General features: G+C 42.6%; 1 pseudogene; it reads right to left on the bottom strand.

Annotated features, from left to right (window-relative positions):
* Window positions 1–96: 96 nt before the first annotated feature.
* LOC100684830 lies at window positions 97–27,699 on the bottom strand (annotated as a pseudogene).
* Window positions 27,700–27,710: the final 11 nt, after the last annotated feature.

Here is a 27,710-nt window from a genome sequence, read left to right as displayed (position 1 = left end):
ATTGGGGCTCTGGCAGGAGGCCACCCCCAGCCAAGGAAGAGCTGGTGCGGGAGCCTTATTCGACCTTCCTGGGGCCAGGTAGTTGGTGGGGCTGCACTACTTGGCAGGTGACAGTGCCGGGGTGCACTGAGCCTAACACTTGTGGCCAATCATCTTGTCGCAGTTGTATTTCTGGGCCAGCTGGCGGAGGGAGGCTCAATGATGCCCCCTCTCAGGTGAAGCACCGAGTGCAGGATGGACTTTTTCTGGCTATTGTTGTCTGAGACAATGGGGCTGTCCTCTGACTGTTGGCCAGCAAAAATCAGATGCTGCTGGGTCAGCAGGATGCCCTCCTTGTCTTGGATTTTGGCTTTGGCATTCTCAGTGGTGTCCCTGGGCTCGACCTCGAGGGTCATGGTCTTGCTGGTGAGGGTCTTCACAAAGATCTGCAACTCTGCGTCTGCCACAAGGCCATCTCCTTGAAGAGGAAATGTCTTTTATTTTTTAAAAATATATACAACACTACATGTTTTATTTTTTTCCCTCCAAGTTCATGTTGTGTTCATCTTTATATTATATAGTGTGAATACAAGCTTTCATTTTTTAAAAAAGATGTTATTTATTTATTCAAGAGACAGAGAGAGAGAGAGGCAGAGACACAGGCAGAAGGAGAAGCAGGCTCCATGTAGGGAGCCCGATGTGGGACTCGATCCCAGGACTCTAGGATCACGCCCTGGGCCGAAGGCAGGCGCTAAACCGCTGGGCCACCCAGGGATCCCACAAGCTTTTATTTTATTTTATTTTATTTTATTTTATTTTATTTTATTTTATTTTATTATTTTATTTTTTAAGATTTTTTAATTTATTTATTCATTCTTGAGAGAGAGAGGCAGAGACACAGGCAGAGGGAGAAGCAGAGTCCGTGCAGGGAGCCCGATGTGGGACTCAATCCCGGGTCTCCAGGATCACACCCCAGACTGAAGGTGGCACTAAACTGCTGAGCCACCCAGGCTGCCCTTCCACAAGCTTTTATTTATTTATTTTTAAATAAATTTATTTTTTATTGGTGTTCAATTTACCAACATACAGAATAACACCCAGTGCTCATCCCGTCAAGTGCCCCTCTCAGTGCCCATCACCCAGTCACCCCACCCCGTGCCCTCCTCCCCTTCCACCACCCCTAGTTCATTTCCCAGAGTTAGGAATCTTTATGTTCTGTCTCCCTTTCTGATATTTCCCACACATTTCTTCTCCCTTCCCTTCTATTCCCTTTCACTATTATTTATATTCCCCAAATGAATGAGAACATATAATGTTTGTCGTTCTCCTTTTTACTTATTTCACTCAGCATAATACCCTCCAGTTCCATCCACGTTGAAGCAAATGGTGGGTATTTGTCATTTCTAATAGCTGAGTAATATTCCATTGTATACATAAACCACATCTTCTTTATCCATTCATCTTTCGATGGACACCGAGTCTCCTTCCACAGTTTGGCTATTGTCCCACAAGCTTTTAAATACAGTTTAAAAATTTAACAGATATGGGGCCCCTGGGTAGCTCAGTCAGTTATGCTGCTGCCTTCGGCTGGGGTCATGATCTCAGGGTCCTGGGGTCGAGCCCTGACCTGCTCCCTGCTCAGCAGGTAGTCTGCTTCTCCCTCTCCCTCTGCCTCATGTTCACTCTCTCTCTCTCAAATAAATAAATAAAATCTTTGAAAACAAATTCAACAAATATTTAATGCAATTTCAAAAAAAGATGGCATAGAAAATTCCCTTTGGTTTAAATCTTGTACAAAAAAAAGTCCTCCTTGTACATATCAGCAGGATTTCCTTTTTGCCTTCACATACTTAGTGTAAGATATTACTGCACAATCGTGTGACTCCAAGGCAAACACTTGGGCACCGAGCAGGGTGACTGTCATTGTATGGAACTGCTTTTTTCCTGTGGGAGAAGCCACTCGCGCACATTGGTAGTTTCCAAGGAGGAAGTGGAAGGCTTCGGCAGAGATTGTCATCCGTCTCCAAGGGGCCACATCTAAAATAACTGTTTAGGATGTCCTCACAAAAGCGACATAGGCTGGAGAGCTGTTTCAAATGTTCTTATAACCAAACTTTAGAAAAGTACACTTTATTAAGAGGTGCAGGAAAACCAAACACACAGGCATCCAAAGTAGGCATATCTCCAAAGGAAAATGGACGTGTCCCCAGTCTGTTTGCCAGAAGGCTTAGGCACCCCCTGGCATGTCTGTGTATATGTGCTTCCACTTCTCAGAGGGGAGATTCTCCTCCCATCAGGAGAAAATTATGTTCAGTGCTCCTTAAGACATCCTTCCAGGCAGGATCAAACCAAAGAGAAAAGGAATTCGTGAAGCAAACCCAATAATTTTGTCACAGTAAAGAATTTGTGCCTCTCAATCAAGTGCCTTTTCTAGGAGAGCAATGTAAGCCAGTGTATCTGCCCCCTGTTTTGCCAAGAATTCATAGTCAGAACTGTACTTGTGTTCTTTTTTAATTTTTTGAATTTAAAAAAATTAATTTTAAAGATTTTATTTACTTATTCATAAGAGAGAGAGGCAGAGACAGGCAGAGGGAGGAGCAGTTTCCATGTGGGGAGCCCATGCGGGACTCGATCCCAGGACCCTAGGATCACCACCTGAAATGAAGGCAGATGCTCAACTGCTGAGCCACCCAGGCGTCCCCCCCCCCCTTTTTTTTAAGGTTTTATTTATTTGTTTGAGACAGAAGGAGAGAGAAGCATGAGTAGGGCAGAGGGAGAGGGAGAGGGAGAAGCAGTCCCCCACTGGGCCTGGAGCATGATGAGGCACTTGATCCCAGGACCTGGGGATCATGCCCTGAGCTGGAGGCAGATGCTTAACCGACTGAGCCACCCAGGTGCCCCTATATTTGCGTTCTTAAAAAATTTAGTGTTTTTGTCAGCTGAGAAATCATGTTGGTACCGCTCCTCTTGAACCTCTCAGCGTATTATCTATGACACTGATGTCCAAGAGTGCATCAGAAAATTTGGCCTAAACCATCACCACCAGGTTACACCACTGTGTACAATGGGAGCCTCCCCCCACTTCCCCAGCAGCTGAGCTCCAAGGCAGCCACCATCTTGCTGGGCCTGAACTTTGCCACTTTTAAGTCTCTCTCAATCAGTAGAATGGCTACTCTGTCTTTGTTACTGGTTTCATTTTGGTTTTGTTTTATTGAAGTAACTGGGTAATTTGTCATATGGGATTTCTCACATTATGGATTTGGGTTTGTAATCTTGTGATGTCATTTAACATTTTTCTAACCTCCGTATTCTTTATAAACTGATAACTGTATCTAGAGGCTTGATAATTTTTGTTTTTGTCACTCAGTACTTTGTGAGCAGTGCTCTCTAGGCTCCACTGCATCAGATCAGGGCGTGGTCCAATTTGTAGTGATGTTGAGATTAATCAGTGGGTTCAGGAGTTTCCAGCCTGGTTTAAAGTTTGTCATCAACTTTCCACCCCAAACTTTTAATAATAATTGATGATGATTGCTTAGATCCATTATTTCATAAAGGAATGCAAAGTAGTGATTTTTCTGTTTCCACCTTTTTTTTTTTTTTTTTTTTTTTCATTTGTTAGCTGTGGTTTTTCTGTAAATTATTTTCTCTCACCATTGATTCTGATAGTTTGAAATACAAGACATGCAGGAAAGGCACCTGGATCTTTCCCTTTAAAAAAAAAATTTGGGATCCCTGGGTGGCGCAGCGGTTTAGCGCCTGCCTTTGGCCCAGGGCGTGATCCTGAAGACCCAGGATCGAATCCCACGTCGGGCTCCCAGTGCATGGAGCCTGCTTCTCCCTCTGCCTGTGTCTCCGCCTCTCTCTCTCTCTCTCTCTCTCTGTGACTATCATAAATAAATAAAAAAAATAATAAAATAAATAAAAAATAAATAAAATTAAAAAAAATTTAACAGGACACCTGGGTGGCTCAGCAGTTCAGCGTCTGCCTTCAGCTCAGGTCTTGATCCCGGGGTCCTGGGATCGAGTCCCACATTAGCTTCCCGCAGGGAGCCTGCTCCTCCCTCTGCCTGTGTCTCTGTCTCTGTCTCTCTCTCTGTGTGTCTCGTGAATAAATAAATAAAATCTTAAAAAAAAAAATCAACTTTCAGAATAATGAGATCATACTCTAGCAACGTCCAGGGGTGATCAACGAGGTTTTGTTTTTTTAAGCCATCACATTTTGGGGTGGGCTTATTATGCAGCAGTAGGTATGAGACACAAAGGGTTAGCATGTAGCAATGATGTTTCAAAAAATTATTATCATTATGAATTCATGGATGTTTATAAATTCCATGTGTTTTTATTCTTTGTAGTCAATAGTTTTCTTGATGCTGAAATTGTATGTAAAATTGTATATAAGGGACGCCTGGGTGGCTCAGTGGTTGAGCGTCTACCTTTGGCTCAGGGCGTGATCCCAGAGTCCTGGGATCGAGTCCCACATCGGGCTCCCCATGTGAAGCCTGCTTCTCCCTCTGCCTGTGTCTCTGCCTCTCTCTGTGTCTCTCATGAATAAATAAAATCTTTAAAAAATTATATATAAAGGTATGTATATTTATATACTTTTATTTTCCTTTCATTATTACATAAAAAATATAATACTATACACACCTTTTCGCATGTTACTTTTTTCACCTTTATTCTAGAGATCACTCTTCAGCAATATAGAGAGATTCTTCATTCTTTTTAGAGTTTAATAGTATTCCAGGGCATGTATGTCCCATGGTTTATTCACCTGTCCCATCCTCTATGGAAAGACATGCAGGGGGCGCCTGGCTGGCAGTTGGTAGAGCATGGGACTTTTAGCCTTGGGGCTGTGAGTTCAAGCCCCAGGTTGGATGTGAAGCCTACTTTAATTTTTTTTTTTATTATTTATTTATGATAGGCAGACAGTGAGAGAGAGAGGCAGAGACACAGGCAGAGGGAGAAGCAGGCTCCATGCACCGGGAGCCCGACGTGGGATTCGATCCCCGGTCTCCAGGATCGCGCCCTGGACCAAAGGCAGGCGCTAAACCGCTATGCCACCCAGGGATCCCTGAAGCCTACTTTAAAGAAAAAAAGAAAGATATGCTGGCTGTTTGCAGCCTTTTATTATTACAAAATGTGCTACAATAAATAACCTTAAGCTTCCATCATTTCAAGGTTTTACCACTGTATCTCAAGTATATTTACCTAGAAAGGAGGTTGTTTGGGCAAAGGGTAAATGCACAGGTAATCCTGCTAGCTATTGTCAAATCTCTGTCCAGGGTCGTACCATTTTCATCCCCATCAGCAACACAGGAAAGCACATGCTTCTCTGCAGTCTCACCAACTTGGTGCGTTGTCAAGTTTGGGATTTTTGCCAATCTGATAGGTAAGTAATGGATCTCAGTTTAGTTTTAATGTGCAATTGTCTTATTATGAGCAAAGTTCAGCATTTTTCCATATATTTAAGAGCTATTAGCATTTATTTTTCTATAATTTTCACATTTTTCTACTGGGTTGTTAGACTAGGATTTGAGTTTCTTTTCAATATTTATTTATTTATTTATTTTTTAAACATTTATTTATTTATTTATTTTTAAATCTTATTCATTTATTCATGAGAGACACACAGAGAGAGAGAGAGAGAGAGAGGCAGAGACACAGGCGGAGGGAGAAGCAGGCTCCATGCAGGGAGCCCGATGTGGGACTCGATCCAGGGACTCCAGGATCACACCCTGGGCCGAAGGCGGCACTAAACCGCTGAGCTACACAGGGATCCCCTCTTTTCAATATTTAGAAAATTTGGGTATATTAAGGATATTGGCCCTTTGTGATATTAGTTACAATTTTGTCCCATTTTTTAATTTAACTTTTGATATTCTTTTTTTAATACATATATTCTTGATGGTATGTTGGGTAGGCATTTAAATTTTAAAAAAATTTTAGACAAATTTTCCCATTTTCCTTTATTGATTCCAGATATAGAATCACAGTTAGGAAAGTCCTCCTCCTTCCTAGGTCGTAAAGAAATTGAGCTATATTTTCCTCTAGTATTTGTATGACTCAATATTTTTTACATGTAGGTATCTGATCCATTTGGCATTTATCCTAGTGTAAGGTGTGAGGAATGAATCCAATTTTATCTTTATCCACATGGCTATCAGTTGTTCCAACGCTATTTGTTTATCAAACACTAAATTTCCATATGCCTTTGGAGTCTATGGATTTTATGTTCTCTTCCATTAGCCATTTGTCTATTTATGCACCAATAGCATAATGTTTTAATTACAGGGGCTTTATAAATGTTTCAATGTGTAGGTAGTCCCCCATTGCTATTTTTTGGGGGTAGGGGGAGATTCCTGGCTAGTCTTGCATTTATTTTCCAAAATAAATAATAATCAACTTATCTAGCTCCAGAAAAAAATTAATAACTTGGATATTTTTATTGGAATCCCATTAAGTTTGTAAATTTTAACTTGGAGAAAGTTGATATCTTTCCGATATTGATTCTTCTGATGAAAAACATGGCATCTTTTCCCATTTGTTCAAGTCTACTTTTTGTCCTGTAAGAATGTTTTACAGTTTTTCTCATGTAGGTTTTACACAATTCTCATTAAATTTGCACCTACACTCAAAGGTTTAGCGCTTGCCTTTGGCCCACGGCGTGACCCCAGGGTCTGGGGATTGAGTCCCATGTTGGGCTCCTTGCAGGGAGCCTGCTTCTCCCTCTGCCTGTCTCTCTCTCTCTCTCTCTCTCTCTCTGTCTCTCATGAATAAATAAATAAAATCTTAAAAACAAAAACAAAAACGTGTGCCTACATTTTGTTTTATCTTGCTTCTGCTATTATAAATGGGATCTGGGATCTTTTCCATTATTTCTTCCAAGTGGTTACTGTTTCTTCTAAATGGTTATGAAAACTATTTCTATATGTTAATTTTATATCTTGCTACTTTACAAAATGGTTTTACTATTCATAGGAGGTTGTCATTTTAGGTTTCCTAGAAACATATCATCTGCACATGTATGTAATTTTATCTTGTCTTTTTAAATTCTTATGCCTCTAATTGCTTTTTGTTGTATTAAAATAGTGGCCACCCTTGTCTTGTTTCTGATTTTTGCAGTGAATTCCAACACCAATTATCTGATACTGAGTGTCCTACAATTCAGTTCAGTTTTGACAGTAACTACCTACAGGGGGTCTGTGAAGACCCTGACAGGTTAAAATTCTCAGTCATGATAGCACATGCAGCGTCATGGCCCTGCATCAGAAGCTGGCTGAAAATCCTGGATGGTGGGATACCTGGGTGGCTCAGTGGTTGGGTGTCTGCCTTTGGCTCAGGGCATGATCCTGGGGTCCCGGGATTGAGTCCCACATCGGGCTCCCGCGAGGAGCCTGGTTCTCCCTCTGCCTGTGTCTCTGCCTCTCTACGTCTCTCATGAATAAATAAATCAAATCTTTAAAAAAGAAAATCCTAGATGGTGTTCTTAAGCCATTTATGCTTCTGCCTTGCTGACTACAAACTGGAGGCTTCTTAAAACCTCCTCAGATTGGTAATTCACTATTTATAGTTATCATTTGATTATAAAGGATACTATTGAACAGCCAAATGAAGAATAGGGCAAGATCTTTAAGGGAAGGGCTTGACCAGAGTTCCCATGCCCTGTCCTTACAGAATCTAAGCCTGCTACCCTCTGAGCCTATCAAAGTATTTAGCAACTGGGGAAGCTCCCTTATGGTCCAGGATTATTAAATCATTGTTTTCATGGGTATCCCTGGGTGGCTCAGCTGTTTGGCGCCTGCCTTTGGCCCAGGGCACGACCCTGGAGTCCTGGGATCGACTCCCGCGTCCGGCTCCCGGCACGGAGCCTGCTTCTCCCTCCTCCTGTGTTTCTGCCTCTCTCTCTCTCTCCCTCTCTCTATGTCTATCATAAATAAATAAATCTTAAAAAAAAAGTCATTGTCTTCATGACTTATATCCAGTCCCTCTCCCTTTCCTCAAGTTAGTGTGTGTGTATGTTGGATGGCAGGTTGCTGAGATTTTCCAACCCTCTAATCACATGGTTGGTTCCTCTGGCCCTAGCCCCCATTCTGAAGCTATCAAACCCATCCCCCCCATCAATCATTACCACGAATCATCTTATCCTCATAAACTCAAGTACTGATCTTATAAAGTATTGAGTTTATAAACTCAACTATCAAGAGATTCATGAATAACAAGACATTCCTATCATTCAGGAAATTTCAAGGGTTTTTGAAGCTCTGTACCAGGAACCTGGGAAAAATACCAAATTTATTTTTTATTAGATCACAAACAAGGAAGACTCTAGTGTTTAATTAATTTGATGCCATTAATATTGATGCCAAATTTGGAATCAAGATATATAATGGAAGTATCCCTCAATTTCTGTTTCATTGAGTCTTTAACATGTATGGGCTTTGGATTTGTCAAATGCCTTTTCAGGGTCTGTGGAGTTGATCAGTTCATTTTCTCATTACATGTATAAATTTGATACATTATGTTAACAGATTTCCTGATGTTAAATGATCTTTGTATTCCTGAAATAAACCCTACTTATGTATTTATTTAAATGTGCTGAGTTATGTTTGCTAATGTTTTACCCTTTTTATTGATTTACTATCAATGTTATACTTTGTTTCACAAAAAATAAATTGGAAGTATTTCTTCACCTTCTATGCTCTAGAATTGTTGAAGTAACATTCAGATGATCTTTGCTTTAAAGATTTAGTATAAATCCTCTGTGAAGTCATGTTGATCTGATACTTTTTTTTTTTAAGATTATTTATTTCTTTATTTGAGGGAGAGAGAGAAAGACAAGATAGAGAAAGCAGGGCAGCCTGGTGGCTCAGCGGTTTAGCGCCGCCTTCAGCCCAGGGCCTGACCCTGGAGACCTGGGATCAAGTCCCATGTCAGGCTCCCTACATGGAGCCTGCTTCTCCCTCTGCTCTCTCTCTCTCTCTCTCTCTCTCTGTATCTCTCATGAATAAATAAATAAAATCTTAAAAAAAAAAAAAAAAGATAGAGAAAGCATGAACAGAGTGAGGGGAAGAGGGAGAAGCAGACTCCACACTGAGCAAGGACTCTGGGATCATGACCTGAGTGGAAGGCAGATAGATGCTTAACCAACTGAGCCACCCAGGTGCCTTGGTCTGATAACTTTTTGTTGGGTTTCTGTTTTACAAATTTGTAGTTCTACATATGAGACTATGTCTCTACTGGGTTCAATTTTGGTAAATTATATTTACCTAGAAAGTTATCCATTTCATTGAGACTTTCATCTTCATTTACATAAAATTATACAACTTAGTAAGCTATGTTTTGGTGGCCACTATCCCTTATCATTTAGCTTGTATATTTGTACTTTCTCTCTTAAAGAAAAAGTTATCTAATAGTTTGTGTATATTATTAGTGTTTTCAAATAATAAGCCTTCTTATGTATGTACTACTTTTACCCTGTTTGTTTTTTTAATTCACTAATTTTTCACTCTTATCTTAATAATTCCTTCCTTATGCTTTCCTTTGATCTTTTTCTTTCTTTTTTTTTTTTTTTAAAGATTTCATTTTATTTATTCATGAGAGGCACAGAGAGAGAGAGATGCAAAGTCACAGGCAGAGGGAGAAGCAGGCTCCACGCAGGGAAGCCCAACGAGACTCGATTCCGGGTCTCCAGAATCATGCCCCGGGGTTAAGGCAGCGCTAAACCGCTGGGCTACCGAGGCTGCCCTCCTTTGATTTTTTCAATCAAATATTTCATTTGTTTACCTTCATTTCATTGATATAGATATCTAGTGTATGAATTTCCCTCTGATGATTTTTACTGTAGATTGCTTATTCAGATGTGATGATTTCATTATTAGTAGTAGTATTTCCAAGAGTTCTACTTTTTCATTTTCCCTTTTTTTGCAGGAAGTACTTAAAAGTATGTGCATTAAAAAATTCGAGTGGAGGATCCCTGGGTGGCGCAGCGGTTTAGCGCCTGTCTTTGGCCCAGGGCGCGATCCTGGAGACCCGGGATCGAATCCCACGTCGGGCTCCCGGTGCATGGAGCCTGCTTCTCCCTCTGCCTGTGTCTCTGCCTCTCTTTCTCTCTCTCTGTGTGACTATCATAAATAAAAATTAAAAAAAAAATTCGAGTGGAAGAAACTTGATTATCAGCTCTATCAGTTTCTAGCATTGTAGTCAGACAGCACTGTTGTGTTATTTGCATTTTATTGCAGTTTTTCTTTATGGCCTGACACATCCATATGAACATTCCAAGTGCACTTCAAAATGAGGCATATTCCCTAATATTGGGATTCATAATTTGGTATGTATTGATTGATTATGTCATTAGGTCAGCGCGGCTCAAAGTGGCCAGTCTACTGTGTCACCGTAAGCACATAACAGTTCAGCTGATCCCCCTGCTTTGGTGGCAAGACTTTATGAAGGAAGTGGTGTGTTGATTTATATTCTGGAGCAAGCTTCCTATCTCACTGCATCTGGTAACCACTGTTCATGAACTTGAAGCTGTCTCTAACCACATTTTTGGTGGCACTGGATTAGGTTTCCTAAATCCTTATTCATTTCTTCGTCCACTTGACTTGTCTTCAACTGAGAGTAATGTGTTAAACTTTCCTCTTATTGATATGTTTCTAGTTCATCTGCATCTCCTGTAGTTTTGTCTTTTGCTGGGTTGTGAAACAGATATATGTGTCCATTGTTAAATTCAGCCAGTAGCATTATAAAAAGCCCTTCTTTTTCTTTTTAATGCTTCTTGGTCAGAATTCTAACTTGATAGATAGGTGGAGGTCAGAATTCTAACTTGACCCTTGCATTTTCTGTGTTTTATATTTTGCCTGGTATATATTTGCCTGTCGATTCTTTTATTTTTAAACAGTCTCAGTATCTTTGTTTTCAGGTGTCTTCTATGGAACAGGGTTAGACTTTGCTTTGTTTGATGATTTGATGATTTGAAAATACTTTCATTCAATATGTGAGTTTGCCTCATTTATATTATTGATAAAGACTGACATCTTTTTTAATTTAAAGTATTTCACTATATTGTCACCTGTTTTCTCTCTTTCTCTCTCTCTTGAGCTTCAAAAAATATTTCTTTTGGCATTTAGGGAGTTCTACATTTTGTCCTGTACATTTTCATAATAATACCTTTGCAAAATACTATGTCCTTCTTTTTTTAGATAATAGTACACTGGTCTTCTACTTTGAGCAATATTAAAGTTAATAAGCAACACGTTTTTCACATTCTGCTCCCTCTGCCTGACATCTAGTTAAAATGATACGTTATTATTCACTCTTAATAACTATAAGGCAGGGATCCCTGGGTGGCGCAGCGGTTTGGCGCCTGCCTTTGGCCCAGGGCACGATCCTGGAGACCCAGGATCAAGTCCCACATCAGGCTCCCGGTGCATGGAGCCTGCTTCTCCCTCTGCCTGTGTCTCTGCCTCTCTCTCTCTCTGTGACTATCATAAATAAATAAAAATTAAAAAAAAAAAACTATAAGGCAATTGGTGAGTTTACCCCATTTTTCATATATTCTCCCTTTCCCCCATTTTTGGAAAGGATTTTATTTATTTTTTCATGAGAGACACACAGAGAGAGGCAGAGACACAGGCAGAGGGAAAAGCAGACTTCCTGTGGGGAGCCTGATTCAGGACTCCATCCCAGGACCCTGGGATCATGCCCTGAGCCAAAGGCAGTCACTCAACCACTGAGCCACCCAGGTGCCCCCTTTCCCCCATTTTTGATATTGCACTTTACGTACGTCATCAGAGCACATAACAACTACATGCCATTCTATCATCCTTACTCTCGACATTTGCTTTTAGTTCTACAACTAGGGGGATCCCTGGGTGGCGCAGCGGTTTGGCGCCTGCCTTTGGCCCAGGGCGCGATCCTGGAGACCCGGGATCGAATCCCACATCGGGCTCCCGGTGCATGGAGCCTGCTTCTCCCTCTGCCTGTGTCTCTGCCTCTCTCTCTCTCTCTCTCTCTCTGTGACTATCATAAATAAATAAAAATAAAAAAAAATAAAAAATAAATAAAAATAAATAAAAAAAAATAGTTCTACAACTAAATACATTCAGTGTTTACTGCCAACCCTGTGTTGAAGCTTTTCTAATTATTTCACAGTTTTATGAAGTCCATGCTCTCTCTCTCTCTCTCTCTTTTTTTTGGTTGAAGTCCATTCTCTAGTAGATTCCTCAGGATTGATCTCATGGGAACATTTGCTGAGTTTTCACATGTTCATAACACTTGTCTATGGCATTATACTTTCTGGTCATGTTAGCTGGATATAAAATGTTTGGTCCATATTTTCTTGAGTATTTTAAGGTTATTACTTTATTATCTTCTGGTATGAAGTGTTTTGATGAAAACATTGATGCAAAACTGATATCCTGGGATTCCTGGGTGGCTCAGCGGTTTAGCGCTGCCTTTAGCCCAGGGCCTGATCCTGGAGACCCGGGATCGAGTCCTGTGTTGGGCTCCCTGCATGGAGCCTGCTTCTCCCTCTGCCTGTGTCTCTGCCTCTCTCTCTATGTCTCTCATGAATGAATAAAATCTTTTTTAAAAAACCTGATTTTTAAAATTTATAAGTAATTTAGTCTTCTGGCCTCACTCAAGGTCAATCCCCTCCCCAGGATAGCCCACATCTGATGACTGGTTGGAATGGGAATACAAAGGCCTGGTCTCCTCACTCCATCTAGAGACAACTCTGAAGGGTCATCTCTCCTTCAGAGCACCTCACGTGCCAGCTGAGGACTTGCTGGGATTTTATCATAGTCCAACGTCTCCCTCAGACTAGTACAATAATGTTAATAATAGAAAAGCCCAAACCAGCTTTTCCCTTTTCCCTCTACAGATATTGGTACCAAGAGTACGATATAGGAGATATAATATCTCTGTTCCAGAGTATGCTTCTCAAGGACCTTAATAGTACTGTTTTTATGAGAAGAGAGGCAGAGACTCAAAACAGTCCCTCATCCCACCTCCAACTTACTCTGCTCATTTGCTCTAAAATAACCTGTGTTTGCTCTTTCTTAGAGAAAGCTAAACCACAACTTTCTTTAGAACTCATCTGGATGGGGTTTCCTTTCTTCTTCTTTAAAAAAAAGGAATTGGGGCACAGTGGCTCAGTCAGTTGTCTGACTCTTGATTTCAGCTCAGGTCATGATCTCAAGGTTGTGAGGTAGAGTCCTGCATTGGGCTCTGTGCTCAGCCTGGAACCTGTTTAAGATTCTCTCTCTCTCTCTCTCTCCCTCTGCCTCCTCCACCCCACTCTCTCTGTCTTGTCTAAAATTTTTTTAAAAAGAAATAAACCTAGACTTTTCAGTATCTAAAACAAGGTAAAGTTGAGATAGGATATCAAAAGATTCCAACACTTCTGAGCATGAGGAGAGTAGTGAAAGGTGCCAGAGCCATTGGTATGACAGCATTTGTGCCCTTAGGGTGTGGCTGTCCCTCACTCAGACCCTCCTTTGTGCCACCAGCCCCCATTAGTTCATTGCCCTCATTTCCCCATTGCCAAAACCAGCTCTGGGTCTTAAATCTCTCCCTCAAGCAGAGGATAGGGATAGTCTGAATAAAATCTGGATAGTACTTGGCAATGGCTTTGATAGGTTAAAAAAAAAAAAAGAAAATAAAAGAAAATAAGACCCTTTGGGGGCACCTGGGTGGCTCAGTTGGTTAAGTGTCTGCCTTCAGCTCAGGTCATGATCCCAGGGTTTTGGAATCAAGCCCTGTGTCAGGCTCCCTGCTCCTCTGCCCCTCTCCTTGCTCACATGCTCACTCTCTCTCTCAAATATAAAATCTTTTTAAAAAGTAAAAAAATAAAAAAATTAAAAAATAAAAATAAAAAAAGAAAGTAAGACTCTTTTTATCAGTATCTATATCTGAGTGTGATTTCAACTTACATCCTATTTGTATAATATGAAACCAAAGTAGTCTTGTTTACAGAGGGGGCATTCCCCTGTATATTTTGTCAGACTCTGGAATGAGATCTGGTTAGGTTGTTTTTTTTTTTTTTTTTTTTTTTTTTTTTTTCTGGTTAGGTTGTTACTCCCATTTTCTTTCTTTCTTTCTTTCTTTCTTTCTTTCTTTCTTTCTTTCTTTCTTCTTTCTTTCTTTCTTTTCTTTCTTTCTTTTTCTTTTTTCTTTCTTTCTTTCTTTCTTTCTCTTTTCTTTCTTTTGTTCTTTCTTTTTTAGATATATTTATTTATTTGAGAGAGAGGATACGTGTGTGGGGGGAGGGGCAGAGGGAGAGAATCTCAAGCAGACTCCCCACTGAGCATGAAGCTCATCACAGGGCTTGATCCCCAAACCAATGAGATCATGACCTGAACCCTCCAGTCGGTTGGATGCTCAACTGACTGAGCCACCTAGGCTCTTCTGTTACTCCCATTTTCAAATTCTGTTTCACTTTTACACGAAACAAATTTTGAGGGGCAGTGATAATTGCTGCCTTCCTGTTCCTGACTTTAATGGCAGTGCATTTAGCCACTTAATATGATGTTTGCTCTTTGTTTCTTGGAAAAGGAAAATTGACTACTTTTATCATAGTTAAGGAATGTCCTGTGTCTTTTGTTTTACTTGGTGTTTTTTCCAGAAATGGTTCTTGAATTTCCTCAGCTGCTATGTAATTGTATAACTTTGAATTTGATTTTATTAATGTCATTAATTGGGTTGATGGATTTTCTAATTTTGTACTCCCTTTATTGGCCTGAGATAAATTCTATTTTTTAGGTTTATTCTTAGGTGGTTAATAGATTTTGTTGCAATTCTGAATGTAATTTTATTTTCTATTACATTTTCTAATTGGTTATTGCTGGTATATAGGAAAGCTATTGATTTTTGCACTTTGATCTTGTATGTAGTTACCTTGGTAAATTCTCTTATTCATTTTAATAATTTGTCAGTTGATTTTTTTAGGTTTTTCTATGTAAGCAATAGTGTTATCTGCAAATAATCACAATTTGCCTCTTTCTTTTCTAATGTTTATACCTCTTATTGCTTTTCTTCCTTTCTTCAATTAGAACATCTGACACCATTTTGAATAGTAATGGTGATAAAGGTCATTCTTGTCCTATTCTTGACTTCAGTTGGAATGTATCTATTGTTTCACCAGTAAGTGTGGCATTTGCTGTGGAGTAGTTGTTGTTTTTAAAGATTTTATCTATTTTTAGAGAGACAGAGAGAAAGAGAAAGAGAAAAAGCAGGCAAGTGAGAGAGAGGGGCATCCCAAGCAGACTCTATGCTGAGTGCAGAGCTAGACAGGGGGCTTGATCTCATGACCCTGAGATCATGACCTGAGCCAAAACCAAGAGGCAGATGCTTAACCAACTGTGCCATCCAGGTGCCCCATTTGCTGTAGGTTTTTATCATTGTTTCATTAGAAATAAATAATGTATCAAATTAAGGCTATTCTTTTCCTAGTTTGCTAGGAGACTTTTTTCCTTTAGATCACTAAGGGGTATTGAATTTATTAAAACCATCATATTTAAACATTTAAAATTATTAATATAATTTAAATTGATTACATATTCATTATTTTTTTAAAATAATTTTTTGAGAGAGAGCCTGAGTGCATGCAGCAGCAGACAGGGGGAGGTGCAGAGGGAGAGAGAGAGAATCTTAAGCAGGCTCCATGACCAACCAGCACAGAGCCCGAGGCCAGGCTCAATCTCATGATCCTGAGATCATGACCTGAGCCAAAATCAAAAGTCAGAGGCTTAACTGACTGAGCCACACAGGCATCGCTAAATTGATATATTTCTAATCCTGAGCTATCTTAGCAATTCTGGGATAAATCCTCTTTGGATTTGATGAATTGTTCTTTTAAAACACTGCTAAATTTATTTATTTATTTATCTATTTATTTACTTATTATTTTTACACAGCTGAATTTAGTTTGTTACATTTTATTTAAGATTTTGCTTCACTGTTCTTATGTGGGATCATGCATATATTTTTTATCTTGTCCTTCTCTAGCTTTGTTTTTCAGGACATACTAGTTAGTAAAATGTGTTAGATAGTTTTCTATCTCCTCTTCTCTTTCTTTTAAAAAATCTTTTCTTTTTTTGATGAATGACAATTTCATTTTTTACATTTAAAGGCTGATAAAAAATGATTAGTTATAAAGAAAATCTTATATCTCAACTGAAAAGTATGGTAACTATATTTACTCAATAAATAGTATTTAAGTTTTCTAAAACAACTGTAAAACATCCAATATGCATGTTGAATTTCAGTACAATGGTCTCAAGACCAAGTATACATGTTACATGCATCAAGGTTGGACTATAAATGATAGTGGCCATTGTCATCACTCTTATTACCATCTTCACATTTTGTTTTAATGCCTTTGATGAGTCATTGGTATTATTTTGCAATGAAAACGTTACTGGTGATGGATTAATCAGAACATTCTGAACTGCTGATATGGCAGGAATTGATGCTTTCACAGCTGAGAACTTTGAAATGGGTATCTGTACTGCAATCCTTTGCCTTGTGAGGGATGTTGGAGTCCCTGTCTTAGCCGAAACAGACATGGTTTGTGGGGATTGTGTGCCCATAGTGGGAGTACTTGGCCCGCTAGCAACTGAACCAACATTCAGTCATGGAACTGTTTTTCTTCTTGCAGAAGTAGTTGCTTGGGATCCCTGGGTGGCGCAGCGGTTTAGCGCCTGTCTTTGGCCCAGGGCGCGATCCTGGAGACCCGGGATCGAATCCCACGTCGGGCTCCCGGTGCATGGAGCCTGCTTCTCCCTCTGCCTGTGTCTCTGCCTCTCTCTCTCTCTCTGTGACTATCATAAATAAAAAAAAAAAAAAAAAAAGAAGTAGTTGCTTTTTTTGGTAGAGGCTTGAGTGTGTAATTTGGAGCAGTTAAACAATGTCAATCAAGTGGCACTCTAGGGCCTGAATATGGCTTGATCAATGGAAAAGAGGGTTGATTACTTTGCCTGGAAATATCTTTTTTTTTTTTTAATTTTTATTTACTTATGATAGGCACACAGTGAGAGAGAGAGAGGCAGAGACACAGGCAGAGGGAAAAGCAGGCTCCATGCACCAGGAGCCCGACGTGGGATTCGATCCTGGGTCTCCAGGATTGCGCCCTGGGCCAAAGGCAGGCAGCTAAACTGCTACGCTACCCAGGGATCCCTGCCTGGAAATATCTAATAAAAACTCTCTCTAAGGAAGAGGAAGTAAAAGACTGGTCAGAGCAACACTGGGTGGCCAGCGCACATGATCTGCACCAACAATAGCTATCGTAGCATGGCTTTGCATGAATTTTTGCATCATTTAGGATGGTGGTCATAATTTGTAAGGCAAACTCCAACACCTGATTTACAACTCATGCCTCGCATTCTGTATCTCCATATCCTTCAGGATTTCAGCCATCATCTGTGCATCTTTTGGCATCCTCTTGGGAGAAGCCTTCTCACCAGACTCCATGACATCCGGTGTTCAGACCTCTTGAGCTAAATCACTCACATGAATGTATTTCAGTCCTGGTCTTGATGCAAGTTCTTTGCCTGGCATGGTTTTTCCAACCTCTGGAGTAGCTTGACTGTCCCACTCTCCAGCTCTGCCCCACCATACATCCTGACTGGTGAGCAAAATGTTCAGCCTTTTCTGATTTCCTTAAATTGTTTATATAAGATGAGAATTATGTTCTCTTCAAAGCATTCCTCTCTTAGACTCTGATATGGTGCTAGTCTCAATTTGAATTGAGAAAAATGTCAATTTCTTGATCATGGTGTTTCCCCTGCCAGGTAAGTATAAAAATGTCAATTTCTTATATGCTGTAAAGTCAACTTGAATAAATGAGAAATATTCTGTTCCTTGAAGGTCAACTAGAACTTATCTATTTATAATCTTCAGTCTGTTACCTTTTTTTTAAATAAAGATTTTATTTATTTATTTATTCATGAGAGATACAGAGAGAGAGGCAAAGACACAGGCAGAGGGAGAAGCAGGCTCCATGCAGGGAACCCAACATGGGACTTGATCCCGGGTCTCCAGGATCAGGCCCTGGGCTGAAGGCAGCGCTAAACCACTGAGCCCCCCGGGCTGCCCCAAAGTCTGTTACTTTTTAAAATTGAAGCTCAGTAACAATATTTTTAGTTTTTCTATGGTTATTGCTCTATTTGGTCTCCTAATTCTTCTTGGAACAATTTCGGCTGCTTGTTTTTATTAGAAAACATAACTAAAAATTATGGCTTTAACTAATAAAGACAGTCATGAATTTGGTATTTATTTTTGGGCAGTGAAAACCCAACTAACATCAAAGGCAGCCCTGGGCCTGCCACTAATTTACACCCACAATCACAATTGATTATCATCTGAATGAAAGTTGCACTGAAGGCAAAGCTTTGGGGAACTAAAATGGCCTCTGCTACGGAGCAGCATGAGGACTGGGGGCTTTGGGAACTTCAGTGAAGAGGGGTTTTTTTTCTAGACAGAGTAAAGAAAAAGAATGTTGAGCTCCTGAAATTTTGGCTCAAGACAAGTCCTAATCCATTGACTTTTTATGTCTATAATAAAAATGATTTCTCTCTTGTAGTCATGGGGCTGATAATAATTGAAAATTAGATCTAAAGTGTGATACTGAGAATTGTTGTAGTACAATATCAGGTAAAAATGAGAGCCTTGCCAGGTCTCTTATGTGAATGTTGAAGCACTGATCAGAAAATAAAGCATTTGGGGAAAGGAGAAAACATAAGTGGGAAATATCCGAAAGGGAGACAGAACATAAAGACTCCTAACTCTGGGAAACGAACTAGGGGTGGTGGAAGGGGAGGAGGGCGGGGGGTGGGGGTGACTGGGTGGCGGGCACTGAGGGGGGCACTTGATGGGATGAGCATTGGGTGTTATTCTGTATGTTGACAAATTGAACACCAATAAAAAATAAATTTATTTTTAAAAAAGGCATTTGGATGACTTGCAGCATCCCAAATTTTACCTCCTTGAGCCTCCTTGCTGACAGAAGTTCCTCTTTCTTCCTCTGCTGAGGTTAATGAGTGACTCCTGACAATCCTGGTCAACAGGAGGAAATAGTGACATAGTTCTGTGAAAGCCTGTTGACACCTTCCGGTCAATCAAGAATGTGCTGAGGGCGAGGACACGCCTGGGTGGCACAGTGGGTTAAGTGGCCGTCTCTTGGTTTCGGCTCACGTTGTGATCTCAGGGTGGTGAGAGTGAGCCTGGCATCAGGCTCCACACTCAGCATGGAGACTGCTTGAGAGTCTCCCTCTCCCACTGCCCCTCCCCCCATGCTCTCCCTCTCTCTAAAATAAATAAATATGTTTTAAAAAGAAAAAAAAAAAGGCGGCGGTGGCGGGGGGGATCCCTGGGTGGCTCAGTGGTTTGGAGCCTACCTTTGGCCCAGGGCATGTTCCTGAAGTCCCGGGATTGAGTCCTGAGTCGGGCTCCTGGCATGGAGCCTGCTTCTCCTTCCTCCTGTGTCTCTGCCTCTCTCTCTCTCTCTATGTCTATCACAAATAAATAAATAAATCTTAAAAAATTAAAAAATTAAAAAAAGAAAAAAAAAAAAGAATGTGCCAGGATCACAGCATCTGAGATTCAATGAAATCAAGTAAAACCCATGAAAACACACTTCAGGAGTGTTTCTGGAGGTCCAGTGTTGTAGTGAGTGTCACAGTGTCCCCTCTTAAGTACAGGTTGCTTCACCTTACGCCCTCCTACCATATGAAAGGGACAGAAAACTCTATTTCATTGGTTCACATTAAAAAAATAAAGTAAAATACACATAACATAAAATTAACCATTTTAACGTGAACAATTCAGTGGCATTTAGTACATTCACAACGTTTGTTTCCTCACATTTTAACATCTCTAACATGAGAATTCATCTTACAATTAATGGTATATTGTGGCTTAACTGATAGTACCTTTAAAAAAATCTTCATAGTGGAATATAAATGAAGGTGCACTCTTCAGTTGATGGTGACTTAGATTAGTTGAAATATGGTACTTGGTGTTCTTCTTGGATTTTTGAGGAGCATACATCATATTTGGGTGTCTTGCACCCCATTCATTTACTGAGTGACCTGAAAGGCTGTCAGCTTTGAGAGGAATCCAGAGCAAAGGAAAACTGTCCAGTTGGTCTAGGCTGCAATGTAAATAGGCCACTTGGTCTCCATGACCCACCAGATCCAATCACGTTGATGCCCCATGCTGATAGGGTCTATAGCAAGCCAGGAGGAACATTGCAGAAGAAGCCCCTGGGATTTATGAAGAAAGTCATGCCCTGTTTGGCAAGCAACTGATCTCCCTTTGAGAAACAGTTTTATCTTACTACGGGGCCCTGGTAAAGACGGAATGCTTGTCCATGGGACAACCAGGTGACCTTGCAAACTGAAGTGCCCAATGCAGCCTGCAAACTATTTGGTCCACTATAAAGTCTGTAGTGTCCACTAGCATTCATCATCAAGAAGAAAGGATACAGATGAGGCCAGGCTTAAGCTTGTTCTTTTTTGCTACCCATCCAACACCTATGGTCTCAAGAGGCAGAGATTGTCCAAAAGGATGAAAAAGAGTAAAAGTCAAATATGTATAACAGATGCAAAATGTAAATATACCAACAAGATGAGAGAAAATGGCAGGAAAAAGATATACCATGCAAATAGCAAGCTTGCAAAGGCTGGAGTGGCTATAATATCAATTAAATTACACTTCAATAAAAAAAGACTATTCCCAGAAATAAAGATAGATATTTCATAATAATAAATGGGTCAATTCACCAGGAAGATATAGCAATTATAAATGTGTATGTGCCTAGTAACAGAGCTTCAAAATATATGGAACAAAAATGGACAGAATTAAAGGAAGAAACAGATGATTCCACAATCATTGTTGGAGATTTTAAACCCCCCTCAGCAATTGATACAATAGGCCAAAAAAATCAAAAGAGGAGATTATTTGAAAATACTGTTTGGACGCCTGGGTGGCTCAGCGGTTTAGCATCACCTTCAGCCCAGGGCGTGATCCTGGAGTCATGGGATCGAGTCCCACATCGGGCTCCCTGCATGGAGCCTGCTTCTGCCTCTGCCTGTGTCTCTGCCTCTCTCTGTCTTTCTGTGTGTGTCTCTCATGAAGAGACATTAAAATAAAATATTTTAATAAAAAAAGAAAATACTGTCAATCATATTGACCTAATTGGTATTTATAGAACCCTATACCAAACTGTGGGACACATATTTTTTATACATGTTATATTCATCAATGGATCATATGCTGGGTCATAATACAAATCTCAATAAACTTAAAAGGATTGAAATTACATAGAACGTGTTCTCTGGCCACAGTGGAATTAAATTAGATATCAATGATCATAAGATACCTTGAAAACGCTCAAATATTTGGAAATATAGTAAGCCACATAGTTCTAAATGATCCATGGATCAAAGAAGCAATTGCAGGGAAATTAGAATGATAATGAAAATGTAACAAAATTTGCAGGATGCAGCTAAAGCAGTGATTATGGTGAAACTTAGAGCACTAAGTATTTATAATGGAAGAGAAGAAAGGTCTATATAACCCTTACATTTTATTTATTTATTTATTTTTAAGATTTTATTTATTTGTATGACAGAAAGAGAGAGCAAGCACAAGTGGGGGGTGGGTGGAGCAGAGCAGGAAGCCTGACGAAGACAACAAGGATGACAACATGAGCTGGGAGCCTGACAACAAGGATGAGGAGTGGGGAGCCCGATGATGAGCAGGGAGCCTGATGAGGGCTCGATCTCAGGACCCTGGGACCATGACCTGAGCCAAAGGCAGACACTTGACTGACTGAGCCACCCAGGAGCCCCTACATACTCCTTACATTTTAGCATGGAATGCCGACTTGCATCCCCACCTGTATGGTTCAGGGGATAGGACAATCCTCAGTTCACGTGGGGCAGTTCCAGTTTCCTACTTAGTGTCTCATGGGCAGGCACTGAGTTTCTACCAGTGGTACCAGAAACTGCTTTCCAAGTGGTAGCCACCTATTTGCAGGCAGGATCACAGCCTTACTGCAAAATCCTGGGTGCCTGTGCTGTGAGTCTCCCACTGGGGTTGCCTGAAGGTGCATATAAGATCCTTGGCACAAAATACTTCCCAGGGATCCCTGGGTGGCACAGTAGTTTAGCGCCTGCCTTTGGCCCAGGGCGCGATCCTGGAGACCCGGGATCGAATCCCACATCAGGCTCCCGATGCATGGAGCCTGCTTCTCCCTCTGCCTGTGTCTCTGCCTCTCTCTCTCTCTCTCACTGTGTGCCTATCATAAATTAAAAAAAAAAAAAAAATACTTCCCAGACCACTGGGTCTGTTGGATAATCAGGCCAAATTGCTAACACAGCTCACATTGCAACCTGGATCTAATGGAGAACCTCTTTTTTGAGCCAGGCCCCTCTCTGACCTTAATGGTTACCTGGTGAATGAATCAGAGCAGCCTGTCCAAATGTGGAATGTGTGGCCTCCAAATCCAAAGAGGACCATTGAGCTCTGTAACACTTTATTTGACACGGCTGGTACAAGGTGCCATGTCTTGGGTCTGACATTGCTTTTTATTTATTTGCTTAATTTAGAAAAGCAAAAGAATTGACTTACAAAGATTTGTAAGGGACTCCAGACTTTAGAAGGATTGGCTCGCCAAATACAAACATGTATTTAAAAGAAAAATGTTTCGGTTTGAGCTGTTCTAACAGAACTATTACAGGCTGGGTGGCTTAAGCAATAGAAACTTATTTTATTTTATTTTTTTAATTTTTTTTAAATTTATGATAGTCACAGAGAGAGAGAGAGAGAGAGGCAGAGACATAGGCAGAAGGAGAAGCAGGCTCCATGCACCAGGAGCCTGACGTGGGACTCGATCCCGGGTCTCCAGGATCGTGCCCTGGGCCAAAGGCAGGCGCTAAACTGCTGCGCCACCCAGGGATCTCCAGAAACTTATTTTATCACAGTTCTGGCAGCTGGGAAGTCCACTCTGCTAAAAAAATAAAATAAAATCAATAAAGAAGGAGCCAAATTATATAAAACAGTCCAGAGGTGAGGGTGGGGTGAGAGAAGGAGTCAGGAATCCACTCTGGAAAGCTGATAACTGTTGATAGGACACTGGCAGAGGAAGGAGAAGAGAGATGCATGCAAGGGAGAGAATTCCAGAAGAGTTGAAATGGCAAGGGGAGAGAGCTCCCCAGAGACCCTGGAGGTGAGGGGACCAACAGCAGTATTTTCCTTTGTGGCAGATGCAGGAGGAGGGACCCACTGGGCTGAACAACTGAAGACTCAGTGCTGGGGGTTGGGGGCTGCCCAGAGAGCCCTGCAAGAAGGCCTCAGTCCGCTCTGACTGCTGGGTGCTGGCGCGGGCTGTGTCCTTCAGTCATTCCTGGAAGAGGTCATCTTTCTTGATCACAAAACTGATGGGGGCCCACACGGTCCTCGTCAAAGCCCTTGTCCCAGCTTCTTGCCCCAGACATCCTGATCCCCAGCTCCCGATGGGCCTTTCCCCCAAAGGATCTTCCTGGAAGTCTGGGTGCCTTGGAGAGGGAGAGGGAGAAGCAGGCTCCCTGCTCAGCAGGTACCTGGGATCATGACCGAACTGAAGTCAGATGCTTAACCGACTAAGCCACCCCAGGTGCCCCTACTGTTTCTTCTTCTTCTTCCTCCTCCTCTTCCTCTTCTTCTTCCTCCTCCTCCTCTTCTCCTTCTTCTTCGATTTTATTTATTTGAGAGACAGATTGAGAGACACAGAGGGAGGGGCAGAGGAGAAAAAGAGAGAGAATCTCAAGCAGACTCCCCGCTGCATGCAGATTCCCCACAAGGGGCTCTGATCCCACGACCCTGACACCATGACCTGAGCCAAAATCAAGAGTCAGACACTCAACTGACTGAGCCACTCAGTGCCCTGACTTGTTTCTTCTTATTAAGGAATAACTCTCATAGGATAAAGTGCACAGCTCTTAAAAGTACCAGCTGAAGGCAGCGATCACGTTTGTCTTTTCTGCTGTATGCTCAGGGCTAGCACAGGGCCTGGCATAGAGTGCCATGTGCTGCTGCTGCTTCTTTTTTAAAACTTTATTCACATAATCTCTACACTCAACATGGGGCTTGAACTTAGGACCCTGAGATCATGAGTCGCGCGCTCCGCTGACAGCCAGCCAGGCGCCCCGAGTGCTGCACGTCTAAGTCGCTTATGCTTAGTGCTAAGCAATTTGTTGAGTGAACTAATGACCAAAACCAGGCCAATTTCCATTCTCATCAACAGGGTAGGCGGGTGGCTATTTCCGTAGTACTCTCATCAAGAATAGGTATCACAATTATGATTTAGGTTTTTACCTACCTGATAAGGCAAAACCTGGTCTCTCATTATAGTTTTCAATTTTTCATTTCTTTGAATACCAGTGATGCTGCATATTTACCTCTACAGTAATTGTAGCACTTTTTCTGTGACTTTCCTAATCACGCTCTTTGCCCATTTTAAAAAATGTGAAATTGGTCCTCGTTAGTTGGAAAATGTTCCTTATAATTAAGCTGAGCAAGACCAGGTCAGATTGAGATGCTCTGGATCTTGATCACACCACACACACACAGTGCCTCCCCTTTTTCACACTTTCTAAGGAGCCCGTGCAAATAAAGCACACACTCACCTGCTGGGGACGAGGAGACCCACTGCCATGGCTAAGGAGTGCACAGTCTGGGGGAGGAGCCTGGGTGGAGGTGGGAGAGGAAGAAGAGGAAAGGGAGGAGGGAGCCAGGCCAGGCACTCAGGAGCTCTGGTCTACTATTTCTAGGCCCAGGTGAGGAGGGATGGGCTACCAGGTCCCTTTGAAATTCTGCTTCCTCTATCCCCATCCAATGGGTTCCCGATTCCACTGCCTCCCCCCTGGTTCTCCTGCCTCCAGCTCTGCCCTCCCCACTGGCAGGCCAGCCAGCCTGCTCCCAAGCAGTGGCTTCCTGCTGTTCTTAGGGTTAAGTAAAACTTCCTTTAAAGTTGGCTCTGGGGACACCTGGGTGGCTCAGTGGTTGAGGTCTGCCTTCAGCTCAGGCCATGATCCCGGGGTCCTGGGATCGAGTCCCGCATAAGGCTCCCTGCATGGAGCCTGCTTCTCCCTCAGCCTGTGTCTTTGCTTCTGTCTCTCTGTGTCTCTCATGAAATTAAAAAAAAAAGAAGTTGCAGCCCCAGAGTGTCCCCACCTGAAGTCCCTCCCCCTGGCTCCTCACTCACTAGGTCACTGTAGTGCGAGAGCCTCTCCAGAAGTGATGCTGTGATCCCACAGAGGATTGGCTGGGTGAGTACAGCGGAGCAAGCCCCTCTCTGGATTGACGGTGGAACCTGTTGCCACCTGTAGTCTGGTTGAGGAAGTGTGGGCAGTGGCTCCTCTGAGGGTCAAGAGAGAGGCATCCTTCTCTTGTCCCCGTCTCCCAATCCTTGGACTCAGCTTCCCCAGGGGATGAGAAGCTCTGGACCGGTCATCCGGGGACCTTCCCAATGCCATCAGCTACTTGTTATTCTTCCTGCCTGAAACATTCCTTCTCCAGGTATGCTGTGCGGCTGCTTGCAGCAGTTAAACCTCAGCTCAGATTTCGGGGAAGGTTTCCCTGACCGCACTACTAAAGTAGTCCCCTATCCTATTACCCTATTTTATTTTTTTCGTAGCTCTCGTCACCATCAAAATGTACATTGTTTTATTGTTTATATGCTCAGTGTTTCTCTTCTCCCACTAGATATAAGCCCCACCCAGGGACATTTGTATTTCATTCACCCACTGCATCCCCAGAGCCTAGAACAATGCCTGATACACACATATATTTACATACCATGATTCTCATGGAAAAAATCTATCAGGGGTAGGGCACCTGGGTGGCTCAGTCAGCTAAGCATTGGACTCTTGATTTCAGCTCAGGTCGTGATCTCAGGGTTGTGAGATGGAGCTGGCATCGGGCTCTGCACTGGGCATGAAGCCTGCTGAAAATTCTCTCTTGCTCTCTCCCTCTGCTCCCCCACTACACCCTCACTCATGTGCTTTCTCTCTCTCAAAAAAACAAAAACAGGGATCCCTGGGTGGCGCAGCAGTTTGGTGCCTGCCTTTGGCCCAGGGCGCGATCCTGGAGACCCGGGATCGAGTCCCACATCGGGCTCCCGGTGCATGGAGCCTGCTTCTCCCTCGGCCTATGTCTCTGCCTCTCTCTCTCTCTCTCTCTCTCTGTGACTATCATAAATAAATAAAAATTAAAAAACAAACAAAACAAAAACAAACACCCCCAATAAATTTCAAAACAAACTCTTTTTGGGGAGATATATATTAAACAAATAATTACACAACTAACTACAAGTAGAGTCAAGTGTTTGAGGCAGAGGTGCAGGACTCTTTCCCATTGCTCTGTCCACTTCTGGCTGCAAGGACCATTCTCTTCTCCTGTGGGCAATTTCTGTAGCAAGACACTGGCTTTGCCTAGGAACTGTCTAGAGCCCACAGGTTTCACCCAGGAATCAGGTCTCTGGAAGAGGGCAAGGTTTCTACCTCCAGGCCCAGTTCTCCAAAGTTGTGGGGTGTAGCTGGGCTTGCAGCTGCAGCTGCTGTGTCCCTGTCTCCTCCAAGCCAGAAGAGGCTGCACACGGAGAGTTAACTTGCAGAGGCTGTGTGCCCTCCCGTCCCTGCTTGGTTCCTTGGCAGGCCGGCCTGGGGTGTGGTCTCCCCAATGCCTTAGGAAGCCTTCTTCCATGTTTGCAGGCGGGGATGCTGAGGCTGAAGTCTGAGCGCCTTTCTCTTTCCTCCTGCCCTCCTCAGGCGGTCCTGTTCTAGACATCTCTCTCTCCAGGGAGATTAGTTTCTTCCCTCAAAAGAGTTGTTCTTCTTCTTTTTCTTCAAGATTTTATTTATTCATGAGAGACACACAGAGAGAGGCAGAGACACAGGCAGAGGGAGAAGCAGGCTCCATGCAGGGATCCCCATGGGGGACTCGACCCCGGGACCCTGGGATCACGCCCTAAGCCAAAGGCAGACGCTCAATCCCTGAGCCACCCAGGTGCCCCTTGAAAAGAGACTTGTTGGGGCGCCTGGGTGGCTCGGTTGGTGGCCTCCTACGGTGACCCGGGGGGCCTGGGATGAGCCCCACAGCGTGCTCTCTGCTCAGCGGGAGTCTGCTTCTCCCTCTCCCTCGGCCTGGTGCTCCCCCTGCTTGTGCGCTCTGTTAAATAAATAAAATCTTAAAAAAAAAAAAAAATCAAAGAGACTTCCTCCCTGCCCCCTGCTTGGCTGCAGTGCAGGCCGCCGCCGCCGGGATGCCCGCCCTGACCCGCTGGTCTCTTCGTCTCGGGCGCTCAGCGCCGGGCCTGGTACACGCTTAGCATTTCAGGGACAGGGGCGATTAACACCACTGATTCATTTAATAAAAAAAATTTTTTTTTTTTTAAACGTGCCAGGCTACTTGCTGATGTGTTGCGTGGACTGTCGGTGCCTCATTTAAGCAGGTGCCAGCACGATTTCCGTTTCGCAAGCGAGACGGGTGCGGAGGAATCAGGCGACTTGCAAGGTCACCGAGCGCTGTTCCTGCGGCGCAGGGCGCGGCGGAGCTACGGCGAGGCAGGGACGCCGGGGGCGCCGGGGGCGCCGGGGGCGCCGGGGGCCCGGGAGCCGAGGCCGCGAGCCGGGGCCCCGCAGGGTGCGGCTTCCCCGCGAGGCTGCCAGCCGGCCCCATTTCCGCGCAGC

This window comes from Canis lupus, chromosome 15 (genome assembly GCF_011100685.1).
Source record: "Canis lupus familiaris isolate Mischka breed German Shepherd chromosome 15, alternate assembly UU_Cfam_GSD_1.0, whole genome shotgun sequence".
Classification (NCBI taxonomy): Eukaryota; Metazoa; Chordata; class Mammalia; order Carnivora; family Canidae; genus Canis; species Canis lupus.
Note: the sequence above shows the minus strand (reverse complement) of the source record. Positions and strands in the feature narration are given on the sequence as shown.